We start from the raw sequence: 17,002 nt of genomic DNA, 5'->3' as shown, positions 1-17,002 counted from the left end.
TTCATGCCCCCCCCCCCCGCTGGATCCGCCACTGATTGCATTTGATTAATAGATTTGATAAATTGATTAATAGTATTTTGAAAATGTCCCCCTTCCCACTCTAGTTGGATGACAACCTTGTATTTTGAATGTTTCCGAAGATTCTGTCAAATAAGAGTAAATATTCAACATCAGTTTATTAGTTGAAATTAAATAAAGATGATTAATAGCATTTCGAAAATATCCTCCTTTCGTTTTCTCTCCTTGGAACGACGAAATCATGATATTGAATATTTCAAAAATGAATGATGAAAACACATTATCAAGTCTATTAATAAAATTTGTTTGCTTTTTTTCTTTCTGTGCTTCTCTATATGACACTAAAATATACATAATTAGATTATAAAAAGTAACTCAAATAAAATCTTTCTACAGCTATCTCTTCCTCAATTACATCTACAATACACACTACAATGTTTATATCTTTTTACTCATGTTTTTAAATTAATCTTACAAAAATTGGTAGAAATTGTCACGGTTCACTGTGCCTGTTATATTTAAGCAGTCGAGCATTTCAACGCAGCTTGTTTCAGTGGAAATGGTTTAATTTTTCTCAACTCAAACTAGTTATCCATTATACTTTGCTTACAGTAACCTACCATTCGTAAAAAACTGAGACATTTACCACCTGAAAACTTTCTTTCAAATGCAAGAATGAATGATTTCTTCCATGTTAGTTTCTTTCTGGATGGCTGATTAAGTAGGCCTTTGCATTTATTATGACTTATTGAGTAGTAGGTAGATGCAAAGGAAGGACAATTTTTCCTATGGGTATATTTATAGAGAAGTGAAGAAAAAAATCGAATACAAGCACGTTTGCTATGACCTTTATAAACTCAATATTAAAAAAAGGAGAAACTATTTGACCTGTGGCTTATTTGTAGATTGAAAAGATTGTGCATAATTACGAAAAGTAATTTTTAGGGGAATTAAGGCAGCGATACTCAATCACTTTACAAAGCAATAATTTTTAGTTCGTTTAAATTACATTTAAGATTAGTTAACTTTATTTTCTTTATATAAAACGGNGACCTTTATAAACTCAATATTAAAAAAAGGAGAAACTATTTGACCTGTGGCTTATTTGTAGATTGAAAAGATTGTGCATAATTACGAAAAGTAATTTTTAGGGGAATTAAGGCAGCGATATTCAATTGCTTTACAAAGGAATAATTTTTAGTTCGTTTAAATTACATTTAAGGTTAGTTAACTTATTTTCTTTATATAAAACGGAATTAAAGTAGGAATATTTTATGGATTTAACGTTTTTAATTTTTTAAAAAAATACTTTGTGTAATGTAATACTTTGTATAGAATGCAAGCACGTTTGGTATGACCTTTATAAACTAAATATTGAAAAAAAGGTAAAACTATTTGACCTGTGGCTTATTCGTAGATTGAAAAGATTGTGCATAATTACGAAAAGTAATTTTTAGGGGAATTAAGGCAGCGATATTCAATCTCTTTATAAAGCAATAATTTTTAGTTCGTTTAAATTACATTTAAGATTAGTTAACTTTATTTTCTTTATATAAAACGGAAATAAAGTAGGAATATTTTATGGGTTTAACGCTTTTAATTTTTTTAAAAAATACTTTGTATATGATTTAATTACATGCCTTCTTTATCTAATATTTAAATTTCATCTGGTTATATTTATATTCATAGATTCTGGAATTTTTAATTATTAAATTTTAATTGATTGTAACTTTTATTGAAATGTGCGAAAGAAGTAAATTTACAGAAATGATTTGTCTAAAACACAAAAATAAATAAACAAATGAAATTAAGTAAACAAATAAAAATAAGTAAGTAAATAAAAATAATTACTAAAGAAATAAAAAAATTACTGAAATTAACCCTCCTCTTTAAGCTATCAATGTTTTAATTGAGCTCATTTTGAGCTCATTTAATAAAATGCAAAAAAAAATTTTTTTTTTAAGTCATAAAAGCTTAATTTTTTTTTATAACCGCAGTGTGGAACAGTCGACCCAATTCTGAGTTTACAACTATCAAAGCTCAACAAAATAGGTATACATGCGATAAATATACATTTATTTAGAAAAATAATCAATTTATTACTTTATTTTCGTCAATAACATTGACGAAATGTTTGTTAAAATTTGTAAAGTAATAAAGGAGAGAGTTCTCCTTTATTTGGTAACAATGGCGGGTAATCATATGGCTTTTGTTTAGTTGTAGACAGCTACACCATTAAATATTTCATCATTCAACGACATTTTAGACTTATTTGTTGTTTTGTTTTTACCTAGAATGATGGCTTGCTTGGTACATTTTTGCACCATGTGTTCCCGATGATAAATGATTAATAATTTTGATTTTATAAATTATGACATTTTATTGTTAACTTAAATAATAAAATAGAGTTTTTTTGTTGTTGCCTGAAATGATTTTGGATGTCAGAATGAATATTAATAATTTTGTTGCCTAATAAACTTCTGGACGTGAATTAATGTATATTCTCATGTTAAAAATAAATTTTTTGGACAAACTGGCGAAATCAGCCTGTGTATAATTATAAATTTGTAAAGTAATATAAAAAAAATGTAAAACCAGTAAGTTTTTTGTTGGTTGAGATTTTTTTACAGATCTTAGATCTTTTTGTTTTTCTGATTTCAAATCTATCGGTTTCTCTTCTCAAGTTACAGAATTTTTTAAATGTCATCGTTTGTTGAAATGACAAGTTTAAAATCGTTATATATATAACAGGGGGTTGCATAAACGTTGCCACAAACTTCTAGGGGAGTAAGGGACATCATCAGGATTAAAACTGCATTGGAAACCATACCCGGAAATGTCATTATACGCCACAAGGGGCACTTCCCTATTATGAACTATTTCTTCATGTGGTGCTGAACATGATATTATGGTAACTTGACGCGACATTTCCGGGATAGGTTTTCCATGCAATTTTAATTCTGATGATGTGCCCTAACTTCCCTAGAAGTTTGTCGCAACGCATTTGTGACCCCCTGTTATGTATAACGTTTTTAAACTTGTACAATTGATAAAAAATAGACAAAAAATCTCATTTGAAAAATCTGTAGTTTTAGGAGTAAGATTGACTTGAAATGTGAAATTTCTACGCCCATCATTTGAAATCAAATATTTGTATAAATGCAACAAAAAATTTGTTCCCCAGTGTTGTTGTTGTTGTTTGCAATGCCACTTGCCAATCTAGCAAAACTGATTGGTGAAACCAAGCGTATTTAAGGAAGAGGGTGCGTTTCTTGTTCTTGAGTGGCGCAATCTATGGCCAAGAATACGATTTCAACCACACGTCACAACCCGTTTATAAGGCGCACTGATTCATTCATGCTCAGATCGTTATTTTGACCTGAAACAGAGAACTATCAATCTTCAATTCATTACCCATTGGTAGAGGTATGATTTGTTATGGGGACATGGAGGACTTTATGACCCGACAGATTTAAGGTGCACCTGTCACCGTTTACTGCACGGGAGCCTTCGACCGGCGACGATCGAACTCACGACCTCTTGAACATGGGCTCAGCGCCATATCATCACGGCTATCCCCGGCCTTTCCCCAGTGTACTTAATGGATAAAATATTATTAATATGAAAACACATTTATTAAATTTAATTATTTGTTTTTGATCATATTTATTCATTTGTTGCTCAGAAGTATGTTAGTTTTATAATTCCTACCAACATTAATCATTTTCCCCTGAATTCAAATTTAAAATTCATGAAATTAAAGATTTTATTTTTCCAAAATATCGCCGATGTTTGATAATTTTTATAACATTTGTAAATTAATCAGTTAGTTATTATGAAACTGTCTCTGTGATTAGGTTGGTTAGAAACCTTTTGGATGCATATTTATTTTTTATGCTTTCTTTAACTCCTGCTCACGGCTGGTGCAATTAGTAGACCAGAATAGCTTCATCATGCAGTAAACAAAAGGTTAATAAATTATTAGGTGAAATTCAAAACTATTCACAGCATCCAAGGTTTCATGGCCAAAATTAGTATTCCCATAAAAATTTGCTTCAAAATTGGGGGGGGGGGTTCTTTAGGGAATTTTATGTGTAGGTAAATTGAATTCATAGTTAAAATTTTGAAAAACACTGAAAATACCCAAAAAAAAACAAAATGGCGGCTAAAATATGGCGAGCTGAGAAAAAAAAAAGAAAACAATTATGTAGTACGTTTAAATAATTAAATATAGCTATGAAAATATAATAATTTTCGTAATTTTATATTAAAAATGAAAAGCAAATTATATTTCCGAAGTAATATTACAAAATAACGCGAAAACATGAAGAAAAAAAACATAATTTGTTTTTCGGTATATTTAGTGCACCTTTGCAATACGGGCAAAATGGGGCAGGTTTTTTCGAAAGAAGAAGAATGAAAGAAGACAACAAAAAAAAGTTTAGCTAATGGAACTTTTTGGAGCTCGAAAGTTATTCAAACTGTCATTCATTCAGCTGAAGTTTCGAAAGTCATTCAAACATTGTAAAATGTCAAGTAATAAGATACAAACTATAAGTTTCTCAAGAGTATTAACTAATCCAACAAATTGAAAAATTGTACTACTATAATTTCAGACTAATTACTCTGATAAAAATGTAACAGTAAGGTGAAATTCCTATATATATTTCTGAAATAAAAATTTAAAAGGTACATTTAAAAAAAAAATTTTTTTTAACATATATTTCATTACATTGTACTCTCGTCGGTTCAAAAAGTAAATTATAATGTTTGGAATGATTAGGAATACTTAATTTGGGCTATATTAAAACTGCCTACACATATTTTAGTTGAAAATTTAATTTTTGATTTTTGGCCAAAGATCATGGTCTTCTGGCCTACAGTACAATAAAAAGAAAATTCACTCAAGGTTACATGCTCTCTGGGATAGGGTACACCAAACACCTCGCATGGTTTACCTAAAACTAACACTACTCGTGATTTATCTGTTTCTAGAAATTATCATTTGTAGAGAGCTAAAAGTAATTTCCAATAAAGAAGACCTACTTCAAATATGTTTTAATCAGAAAAAAAGGAATTGTTTTTGATAAATTAATTTGCATCTCAAATCCACAACCATTAGCAAATAAATAAGACCGAGATCGGCTTTGATGAAAGTTGCTCAAATATTCGTAGACTTATGATTTTAAATATCTAACGGAGCACATATGAGCCCCTGTTGCTGTTTTAGGCCTTCAACTGAAAGCAGCATTTAGGTTCGCTGCTCGAAACTAAATTTACGGTGCATAAAAAATTGTACAGGGAGTACAAGATTACAGTGGTATAAAAAATTTAACATTCGATAATTAGTTCAAGAATTATAAACCGAGGGATAAAAATCGTTCCCTATTTGAACTGTTATAAAATATAATTCTTGTTATCAAGTGAAATTAATCCTCATTTTTTGCTTCTTGTTCAGTCGCCAATTCATTTTGTAACTATTCATTTGCATTCANATCCCCCCTCTGCCCTGTGCGTCTCCAAACACGTCTTCGATGATCGTCAGGACACAGTTGGAAGCGGGATTCGTCTCTAAAGACTATACGTCCCCAGTCGGCATCATTCCAGCCATATCTGTTCAAAACATTCATGCATAAGAAATTTCAAAGCATTAGGATGATTGCTTCTTGGTGCGTCGATTTTTTTGTTATAGAGTGTATATTTCTGATATAAAAATTTGAAAGTTACATATAAAAAAAAATTTTCAACATATTTTTCATTACATTGTACTCTCGCCGGTCCAAAAAGTAAATTATAATGTTTGGAATGATTATGAATACTTAATTTGGGCTATATTAAAACTGCCTACACATATTTTAGTAGAAAATTTAATTTTTAACTTTTGGCCGAAGATCATAGTCTTCTGGTCCACAGTGCTATCTTCTGATTATTGAGTTCTTAGAATTAGTTATCTCATGGCGTTTTTGCTTTTGACTTCCGGTATTAAAGGATGAGTTGCTATTTTATTTATTTTTCTTTGTTTCTTTCAGTATGTCTTTTCTATTCATAACATCAGTTATCATGCGTTGTGATAGATCAACTTGGGGTTATTGTTGCCACAATATCTATTAAATATCTTCTCTTCACATTATAAATAATACAGGGGAACAATTTTTTGTTGCATTTATACAAATACTTCATCTTGCCTAATTCGGGTGTTGAGATTTCAAATCTGAAATTAGTTTTGCTCCTTAGACCGCAGATTTTCTTTAAATGATATTTTGAGTCTAATTTTTGGCTCAAATGTACAACTTTAAAAACGTTATATATAACAGTGGGTCACATAAATCTTCAGATAAATTTCTGGTTCAGTTAGGGCAGGATTAAAATTCCATAGGAACTCATGCCAGGAAATGTCGTTGCATATGGCTTGAGGTGCTTCCCTATTATCTGGGGTTTCCAACTGGCGGCCCGGGAGCCGCATCCGGCCCGCGAAGCCTTTTTTTGTGGCCCGCGAACTAAAATATATTAGTTGTCATTTTTTTGCGGACAATTCTCGTAAAAAATCTGTATGGGTTTAAAATACTTTTCTCGTTAAAAGAAACCTAATTTCTTCGTTTCTGTGAAATTTAACATACCAACGGTGAAAAAAAAATTATTTCTCGGGTTTCGCATCCAAGAAAATATTTATTTAAATACAAGAATAATCGTGTATGTTGCTCTTTTCATTTCATTTTTTTGTATTTTATGAATATAATTCAGCATGTGTGTATCAGACCTTTTCTCGAAGAAATTCTCCGATTTAACTTTTTGAAACCACTCATTTTGGACGAAAATATTCACACACACATTTGTAAATTTTAAATTTAAAATGCAAATATCTATTCTCTGTTGGTTGCAGTAGACAAACCTCAATTTTCTCATTAACATTTTGTGTGGTACTATGGAAGGTTTAATACCAACCTTTTTAAAGTTTTATATCTTAACAATTTGATATCTGTTGCACATTAATTGTTTAATACATAGGTGCACATTAAAGTTATTATAGTCCGAATTTTTACTATTTGTTTAATATTTTTAAAAATATTATTAGTAACAATTAAGTATTTTTAAAAATCTACTTCTTATTTTAATTTGCAATTCAATACTTTTGCTTTGTACAATTTGGTAAAAATCTGACTGTAATATTTAATGTACCTTCAAACATAAAGGAGTTCAACATAAAAATTTTGATTGAGTGGCGGCTTGCCATTTGATTTGTGTTTTTAATTGTGGCCCCCGGGCTCATGTAAGTTGGAAAACCCTGCCTATTATAAACTGCTCAGAAGCACACGAAAAACAGTTTATAATAGAGAAACGCCCGTAGCGGCGTATGATGTTATTTCCAGGCATGGGATCATATGTAATTTTAATCTTGGCGATGTGCTCTTACTCCCTAGAAGTTAGTCTCACCATTCACGAGAACCCTTGTTACATATAAAATTTATAAACTTGTATGTTTCGACAGAAAAATATACTGATTAATAGAATTGTAGCTTAGAGAGAGTAATAGATTGCAGATTTGAAATCAGCAAGTATCTAAGATCTGTTAAAAAAAATCTAATGGAACAGGAAAAAAATATATTGTACTTTTTTATTATGACCTACAATTAATCACGAGTCATAATTGATTTTCTACCTTTAAATATTAAATTAATCCGACCAATTATTTTTTGATGAGCCTTTTAAATTCTTCAACATCATCAATATTAAATCTAGTTCTTACTTAATAAAATTCCAGATCAAATAATATATTATCTATCACACAATACTAACACAAACTATGTAGAGTTATCTTATTTCAATACTAAACTAATGGAACTTTATCTAATTGCACACTTAATCTAATGTAACGTTATCTAATTTACGAAACTGCTTGAATGAACAATGATAATTTGTATTTAAATAAAATGCTTGCATTTAAACATAAACCTGCTAGGTTTGAATTAACAAAACATCTGTTGCTAGAAAGGTGTGAGAAATATTTACTCCTAAGCGAATTTCAATTGTTTAAATTGTTATCGCTAAAACTATATGTATTTTAAGCATAATAAATAATATATGATAAATAATATATAATGAATAATTTAAATATAAATTAATGTTACTGTATAATGTTTAATTTAATAATTTCTCACAAATTACCAGACTTTTTTTTATTGTTTTATCAATTTTTCAGAATTTGTCATTGTACATTTTTGCGCGATCTGTCGTTCTAGGTCTTTCCAGTGCTAATACCGATATTTAAACCTGTTTACTTTTTGGAAATATTATATATTGTTTAATTTTTTGTTAAAGCAACTTATTGTTTCGATATTTTTTTCAGAAAGATATTTGTTTCATTAGTAATAACATTTTCCTGTAAACAATGAGTGTTGCAAAGTTAATTAAAAAATGCAAGAGTCGATATTTCCTTTTTGAAAAAAAATTTCATTCCTTCATTGACCTCTTACTAAAAGAAGACAAAGACCTCAGTTTACATTTACTATGAATGTATTCAAAACATCTTATCAAATAAAATACTTGCATTTAAGCATAAACCATGCGAGGTTTGAATTAACCAATTCAAAACATCTGTTGGTAGAAAGTTGTGAGAAATATTTACTTTCAAAGCGAATTTCAATTGTTTAAAATGTTATCTCTAAAACTATATGTATTTTAAGTAAAATAAATAATATATTATAAATAATTTAAATATAAATTAATATGTTTCTGTATAATGTTTATTTTAATAGTTTTTCTCAAATTACCAGACTTCTTCCTATTGTTTTATCAATTTTTCAAAATTTATCTCGGCTCATTTTTCCGTGATATGTCATTCTAGGTATTAAGATTTATCTTTCCAGTGCTAATAACGAAATTTAAACCTGTTTACTTTTTGGAAATATCATATATTGTTTAATTTTTTGTTCTGTTTCTTACTGTTTCGATATTTTTTTAAGAAAGATGTTTGTTTTATAAGTTATAAAATTTTCCCGTAAACAATGAGTGTTGCAAAGTTAATTAAAAAATGCAAGAGTCGATATTTCCTTTTTGAAAAAAAATTTCATTCTTTCATTGACCTCTTACTAAAAGAAGACAAAGACCTCAGTTTACATTTACTCTGAATGTATTCAAAACATCTTATCAAAAAATAAATGTTTTGACTTCCCCGGATGGCTGAGTGTGCATGTTACCGAGAAGGAATTTATCTTTTCAATGTCTTTTTTTCCCCTAATAATCCCTTCATAACACAAATCAAAGAATTTTTTACTCTATCAAATTTTTCTTATTCAAAATATCATATCATCAGTCACAATTTTGTTAATAATGAAAGCGAAAGCGGAGAATACAATTATATCCTATCGTGTATATATTTCTAGTAAAGTATATTCGTCATCGCCAGTGCCTGATTTATCAAAAGGCCTGGGTTACCCTGGGCGCTAATTTAGAATCCAGCGGTTTTTAACGACTCGATCTCTTTTTTGGAGATTTTAAGATTGACTGTAGTTGGTCCCAATTATGATACAAGCTTTATATGTTTTAAAATTTGTTACCTGAACTAATAACCTTAACTATAACCTTAACGACTCGATCTCTTTTTTGGAGACTTTAAGCTTGACTGTAGTTGATCCCAATTATGATACAAGCTTTATACGTTTCAAAATTTGTTACCTGAACTAATAACTTTAAATATAACCTTAACGACTCGATCTCTTTTTTGGAGACTTTAAGCTTGACTGTACTTGGTCCCAATTATGATACAAGCTTTATACGTTTTAAAATTTGTTACCTGAACTAACACAATGTTAAGAATAAAGTTATTATTTTTTTTAATTTAAAGAAATGCTTGGCAGATGAGCTGGTCGTTAAACGCCGTTGAATCGGGCCTGGGACCTTCGCATTTGTAGGACTTCCCTAAGTGTTACAATTATTTTTTTGTGTGAAAATCTTAGAGTCCTTAAGAATCGTGTGTTAATAATAATTAAAAAGCATTTTGTACCTAAACAACAAGTAAATTTAGTTTAAAGTTAAAACCAGTAAGGGGCCGTTCAAAAAGTACGTACACAAAAATGGAGAAATTTTAACCCCCTTCCCCCTGTCGTATATTACCGTACATAAGGTCCCTTAGAGTACGTACATTTTATTAGTCTACCCCCCTTTTTCATAAAAATTAAAATAATTATGTTTTAAATAAAATTAAATATTTATTTAAAATAATTTATTCATTTAAATTATTTAAACAATAACACTCAACTTTATCTTTGAATCAATAAATAAAACAATCTTATCTGATCAACATAATAATTTCCTACAATCAATACAATTAATCTACAGTATTTTCCCAAGGACATTCCAAATGCTTCTCGAGAGACGCCAATTCAGCGTCACTCTTGTCTGCGACTGATGAAAAATTTAGATTATCTTCATCAACGAGATCAACTTCGATCCACTCTGCATCATCGTTTTCCTGGTTTTGGAGGATAACCAAAAGTTCTTTCTGTCGACGAGCTGCTACACGAACTGGTCTTATTTTGTTAATTTGCAAAGAAGATTTGCATATTTTCTTGTGATCTTTCAAACAAGTTAAAGATGCAAAATATGTACCACAACTAGTAAAAATTTTGTGTTTAATATCACCTTCTACCGATGGGCATGCGGCATCGTATGGAATTTCTGTGTTGGAGTTTTGGTGTTTGCAATTTTTTACTTTGCGAGACAATTTTTTTTTGAGAACTGATTTACTCATTCTAACAAGTGGTCGCCGTGGAAAAAAAAAACAAGAACAAACATATGTATAATGCATGTGTAGGAAAAAGTCAAATTTAAATTTGGTGTATGCTTATAATGTACGTACTTTGTATAATACCTCCCCCCTCCCCATCGTACAAAACCGTACAAAATAGCAAATCCCCCCCTTCGGGATGTACGTGCTTTTTGAACGGCCCCTAATGCCTCTGGCAGTTCTGTGCTCACAGTTCCCAGATTTCTAAATCAGACCCCGGTCATAGCTTATTTCGAAGCTTTTGTGTTCTAAATTAACGTAATTTCAACGTTGATAGTTGTGATATAGTTCTGGTTTCCGGAATGAATCAAATTTAGAGTTTTTCACACAAGCCGGTATCGATTATGCTGCTCCAAACTTTTTACAAGACCTTTTTCGATATTTTTATCAATTTTTCAGATTTTATCACTGTCGTTCTAGATATCGATGATCTGTCGTTTTAGATATAAAGATTTGTCTTTCCAGTGCTAATAACTGTATAACTTTCTCTCTCCCGTGAAAATGACGGAGTGAGTTTTCGCTCGCTATTTCTCGCTCCCGTGATATTGACGGGCTGCAGTGTTCAGCTGTAATGCGCCAATAAGAATAAAATTAATTCATTTCTTTTGCCCAGAAAACATTTTATTTCTCATTTTACACACCATATAGCAGTACCGGGATATTTTTAAGGTAATTGTAAATAGTTAGTTTAGTTTAAACTAGATACTAGCACTAATCAAATACGTGTATTTGGCAAAATAGACACTTTTATGACCGTTTTCTTGAAAATTAACCGATCGTTAAGGGTTAAACCTGCCTATACTTTTTGGAAATATCATATACTGTTTAATTTTTTGTTAAATCAGCTAGTTCTTTCAATATTTTTTTTAAGAAAGATATTTGTTTCATAAGTAATGAATTTTTTTTGTAAACAATGAACGTTGGAAAAATAATTTAAAAAATGTAAGATGCATCAAGAGTCGATATTTCCTTTTTTAAAAAATCTCATTCTCTGTGTATTATAAACGTTATTATGCACAAAACATAATGGAATCAAGCTGTATTATAAACTTAGTTAAACGAAAGAAAGGAGAAAAGTTCACTGCGTAGTTTAGATAAACATTTATAAATAAAATATCTATGTAAACAATATCTTTCATTTATAGAAGTTTCAATTACTTTTTTGAAAATCATTTTTAATTTGGGCATATTTAAAAGATTTTACCATAATGAAAATTACTAACAAGAAATCCGAGATTAAAAACAGGAAGCTTTGAAACAATGTTGTTTAGTAGATCAAGGCCCACAATGAGCTGTAGTGCCATAGAAGAGGAAGTATGAGATTATTATTGAATATATATAAGTGAAATTGAATTCTTTATTCACACGAGTTTCGTGTTATGAGCACGGTACCCATGAAAATTTTTTTCCTTGAACGAAGTTTTTTTTACATATCTTTGTTGATCATATTCAGTTAAAAAAAACTCAATCAAATATAAATGTAAAGACTGTTATTATTATTGAATTGGATACCATTGTTTTGATTTTCTTAAATACTTAAATATGTATCAATGATGAAACAATTCTGAGATAATTTTTTATTTTCCAAAAACTATGATATAATCACTTTTAAGTACCATTTAAAAAAAATAATAAGTATAGATAAAATGGACTCATTAAAGTGACTAAAAATGTTACAATTGAAGAATCTGAAACGCGTGTGTAAAATAATTTTTTTTGATTGCAGAGCTTACTAAGGAATATTAATCTTTTATTTTGAGAATAACTATAATTAAAGTGCTGGGGAAATATAATGGTAAGTGACAGATTTTTCAAATAGTAAATTTTTACAACAGTGTTTTGCTTAGTCTTGTTCTAACTGTTCTGAAACAGTTGAACTATATAAGAGTAAATGGCCACTATATAAAAGTAAAATACGCATTAACATCTTAACCAAAGGATAGCTTCTCCGCTTTGGTAACCAGACAACCTCCACTCGAAGTCGAGCATTTTACAATAGAACAGTTTAAAAAGGACCAATACCACACAGCGCATATCCTCAGTCCCTTCGCAGAATGAACAAAGAGGTCACCCACCCGCTCACTGTCCGCAAACCTGTCACACTTAACTTTGGTGATCTATTGGAAACCGTGACATACGATCAGTCCATTATGGGACTTTTATATGAGAAGGTTCTTAAGAGCAAGACAAATCATCCAAAAGGAAAAAGATTTTATAAGAAATTTCTTGTTACAGAAGATAAACTTTCAGTGTTTGGACTTGTTTTAAAATCTTTAGTTGAAATTCTTGTTTGGCTTATTTTTCTCCAATACTGCAATATTTAAGCTAAGAAGATATTTAATCACTCATTAATTCAGACACTACGCGCATTAGAGATATTTCTTTCACTCCCAGTCTGTGGAAAAATGTGTCAAACTTGTGACTTCAAAAAAGTATGTGAACGTGAAGCTAGCGATAAATATTCGAGCAACACTAAAGTCTTGATCAGTTATGCCTCATTATGTCAAAAATCAGATTTTAAATTTGTAGTAGATATAAAAGAAATGAACATTGACTCTACAGTAAACCAAAGAATCCCACTCCGTTGAAAATTTTGGTGAATAGCTGTAAATACATATAATGTAAATACCACACCAAAAAATTGGATGGCTGGTTGAGTAAGGTGTACAGTTAGGAGTTATTTTGTCCAACAAACAATAAAACTATAATATTTTTTTATACATTAGGCATCTATTTAAATAAAATAAAAAATCAAGGATATTTTTGAAAGCGAGGGATTTTTATGAAAACAAGAATTTGAAATTCGCCCCTAACGTATTTTCAAATTTTACAACGAGTATCTACGAGATTGAACAGAAAAAAACCCCAATGTTTTTCTTTTAAATCGAATTCAAGGACTCAATAACCATTAAGACATTCTTTTGTCTCTCAATCACCTTTTTTTAAGAAGCCTTGAAAAAACACCTAGTTTCAATAAAAGAAAGACCAGTTTTCAACAAAGAAACTCAATAATTTCTGCTTTGAATATTTTCTTTGCTCCATTTTAATAAGTTAAAGTAAATAAACAAAACAATTGCTAACTCTATTCTTTAAAAATTCAAAATATCATTGACATTATGAATATTACGATAGTTAGAGTTAAATAAAAATCGATGTCAAGTACAAGTATTTTAAGCGAAGCCATTTACTTTACAATTATTGCATTTCTTAATTATTGAAAGATTTAGACAACACCTATAAGTTAATTATTCAACTTATAAAGTAGCAAGCATTCATAATATAATTTTTACAAAACATTTATTGAGGAGGAAAAGTTATGTACAAATTTTGCATGGAACAGAGCTCCTGGACACAAATTCACTGTACCATGTTTAACAAACAAGTGTGCACTTTTTTCACATGTTGCGTATAGTTATTATTTTTTCATGTCATGTGATCTACAATACCCAGACTTCTTTGTTAGAAATGAACGCCGTAAGATGTAATCATAAGACTGGATGAAGGTGTATTAAGATCTCAAAATATTTATTAATTTGAATGATTTTCGATTTCATAAAGGCATTTTACAGTATGAACTCATTTTAAAAATAAAGATTACATTTTTATTCAATTAAGGATAATATAAAAGGATAAAATATAATATAAGGAAAATATAAATGCTTAGTTTATCATGTGAAAGAGATTATTTGAAGTTCACATCTATTAGAAAGGCTACTCTACAATTAAAATACAATCCTTTTTAATTTAGTTTTAGGATCCCTTTAATTCTATTAAACTATTATTTTAGATGTTACATGCATACATATGTANGTAATTATAAACACCCCATTTCCATTCTGTTAGCATACCTAAAGGTAAAGAAAATCTATTTGATATTTTTTCTTAATTTTCTTCGTGTTTTTCTGTTTTTATTTATTATGGTATATATTTATATATATGTATATATATGTATATATTTATATATATGTATATATATATAAATGGATGGGTCATTCTCACTGAAAAGGCACAAATAGCCTAAAATTTTTTCTTAAATTAAAGTAATTAAAAAAGTGATAAAAAATACATAAATGCCTTTTTTTTGTTATATGTCCTTATAATAATAATCAAGCTTTCTATTTTATTTTTTACAAGATTTGAAATTTGGTCTTGTCCACGGAGGAGATGTAATAATCAACGGACATTCTTTTCTTTACTTTTCTGAAATCTGTTTAATTTTTTTTTATATCCTTCAAGTCTAGTATTTAGTTTTTTGTTTTTCTCTTCCATCTTCTTTTTTAATTAGAATTATTTTCTTTGACAATGTTATTATTTGTCAATAGAGAAGATGAGCTCGTAGTTGTATATATGATTACTCCTTCAGGTTCTTCCAAACGTTTTCCTTGTTTACGATATTTTCTTGCTTTTTCTTTCCAAACTTTTCTTTTTTTTTTTTCACGTTCATTCATTTCTTGAACACTTTTAATTTTGCCACAGGCTTTTCTTTGGTGGTAACGCTCTTTCTCTCTCTCTTTTTTACTATCTTTTAATTTCTGTCTAGCTTGTCTCATGCTAAGTTGTATTTGAACATTTGATCGCTTTCTTTTTTTACATTTTGGTTTTGCCATTTTTTTCCCCTAAATTTTGAAGAGAAAAAATATAATAAACATCACAGAAATTATTTAGAAAAATATTTCCAATATTCACTTCTCCGATAAGAAAAAATTAAACTTAATTGATTTTCTTTAAAAATGCAAATAAATTAACGTATTTATTCCTTTTTAAAAAATATCAATTAAAATAAAATAGTTTAATTAATAAAAATGTATTATGGCTATCTAACACATTGTCTCTTCCGTTGACTGTGTCATCTCCTCTATGGACTTGCTATGTCCACGGAAGGAAAGTCCACGGAGGAGACAAAAACTAGTTCTTGAATTTTACTGATTTTTGATTTTAAAGATACAAAACTGGTGCAGTTCTTTTTATTAAATATACTATTTTTGCTATCTAAAATTTATACATCAAATATAAAATAATTTTCTCTTACTTTCTGTATGATGACCGCGGAGTATACATTGAGAACTTTGCCAAACCTCAGTTGAACACAACAATCCAAAATTGACACCAAAGAGAACAAAAACAACTGATAGTTAACATTAGAAAATAGAAAGGTTACCTTTCCCACCAGCTGTTTCATAGGGATTTCAGATATGCTGCCCTCTATTGAATATTTACCGATCTACATTAATCGTACATGGAGGGAGACTTCATTTTTGATGGACAAAGTTTACTAGTCATTTATTTTGTAAAAATAAAAAAAATTTAAAAAAATATTAAAAAGAACGTTTACTATAAACATTTAACTTATTAAAACTACAAAAATCATTGAAATAACATTTAAATTGCTAAACAGCCATTAATAATTATTTTGTGTCACAGACACGGAGGGGATTTTGAAGTTATGTTTATTAAAAAATAAGAACGAAATATTAAATTCATTTAGCAGAAATGCATATGATTGATTAGNCAATATCCAAGCAATTCCCCAAATTCTTATCAGTTTCATTGTTCATCTGAAGGTTCACATTTCTTTGCTCACACCTGCTCCTGATGCATCACCTTCTTTTGTGTATGGAGGAGCAAGGAAGGTCCGTGGTCTTTGTTAATTTTGCATAGTCAACTTAACTGTTTTTGTCACAGAAAGGAAAAACTAGATAAGACATTTTAAATATAAAGTAAAAAAAATGAAGAAAATTTGAAGCTCGTGAAAATTATAACTTATTACGTGGGAAAACTTTTTAAGCGGAAACTTCTTAAAGAGGTTCCTCTGTATATATATATATATATATATATACATGTTAGATAGAGTATAAATTAGTCCTATTAACCGATATAATAAAATAACGGACACCTCCTTTCCTTTACTACTACTTAGGAGTGAAGAATGTAACAGTGTGGATAATTCTTCATTACTTTAATATATAACTAGGAAGAAGGAAGGTAACAGAGTGTTCTTCCTTTCAATTAATGATAATAGCCCATTATGCAGCTCTAGTGTGACGTGCAAAAGTACCTACTTACCTAATCAATTAATAACAATTCAATTAATAACAATATGACGTCATATATATTAAAGCCTGCGCTACCTTTCTCCCTGCAACTCTCTTCTTACATAGAGGAGAGGAGCGAGTGTTCTTCAAGCTACCTTTTCTTAGTATC

General features: G+C 29.4%; 1 long non-coding RNA gene across 1 annotated transcript; it reads right to left on the bottom strand.

Moving 5' to 3' along the window:
* Positions 1-14,859: 14,859 nt before the first annotated feature.
* LOC122270280 (uncharacterized) lies at positions 14,860-15,960 on the bottom strand. The gene is made up of 2 exons (XR_011638368.1): positions 15,831-15,960; positions 14,860-15,417 (listed from the first exon to the last, which is right to left on the bottom strand). It is a non-coding gene; the product is annotated as an uncharacterized lncRNA (long non-coding RNA).
* Between the last annotated feature and the right edge of the window lie 1,042 nt (positions 15,961-17,002).

The sequence above is a fragment of the Parasteatoda tepidariorum genome, chromosome X2 (assembly GCF_043381705.1).
Source record: "Parasteatoda tepidariorum isolate YZ-2023 chromosome X2, CAS_Ptep_4.0, whole genome shotgun sequence".
In the NCBI taxonomy this organism is placed as follows: domain Eukaryota; kingdom Metazoa; phylum Arthropoda; class Arachnida; order Araneae; family Theridiidae; genus Parasteatoda; species Parasteatoda tepidariorum.
This window is presented reverse-complemented; position numbering and strand designations above follow the sequence as displayed.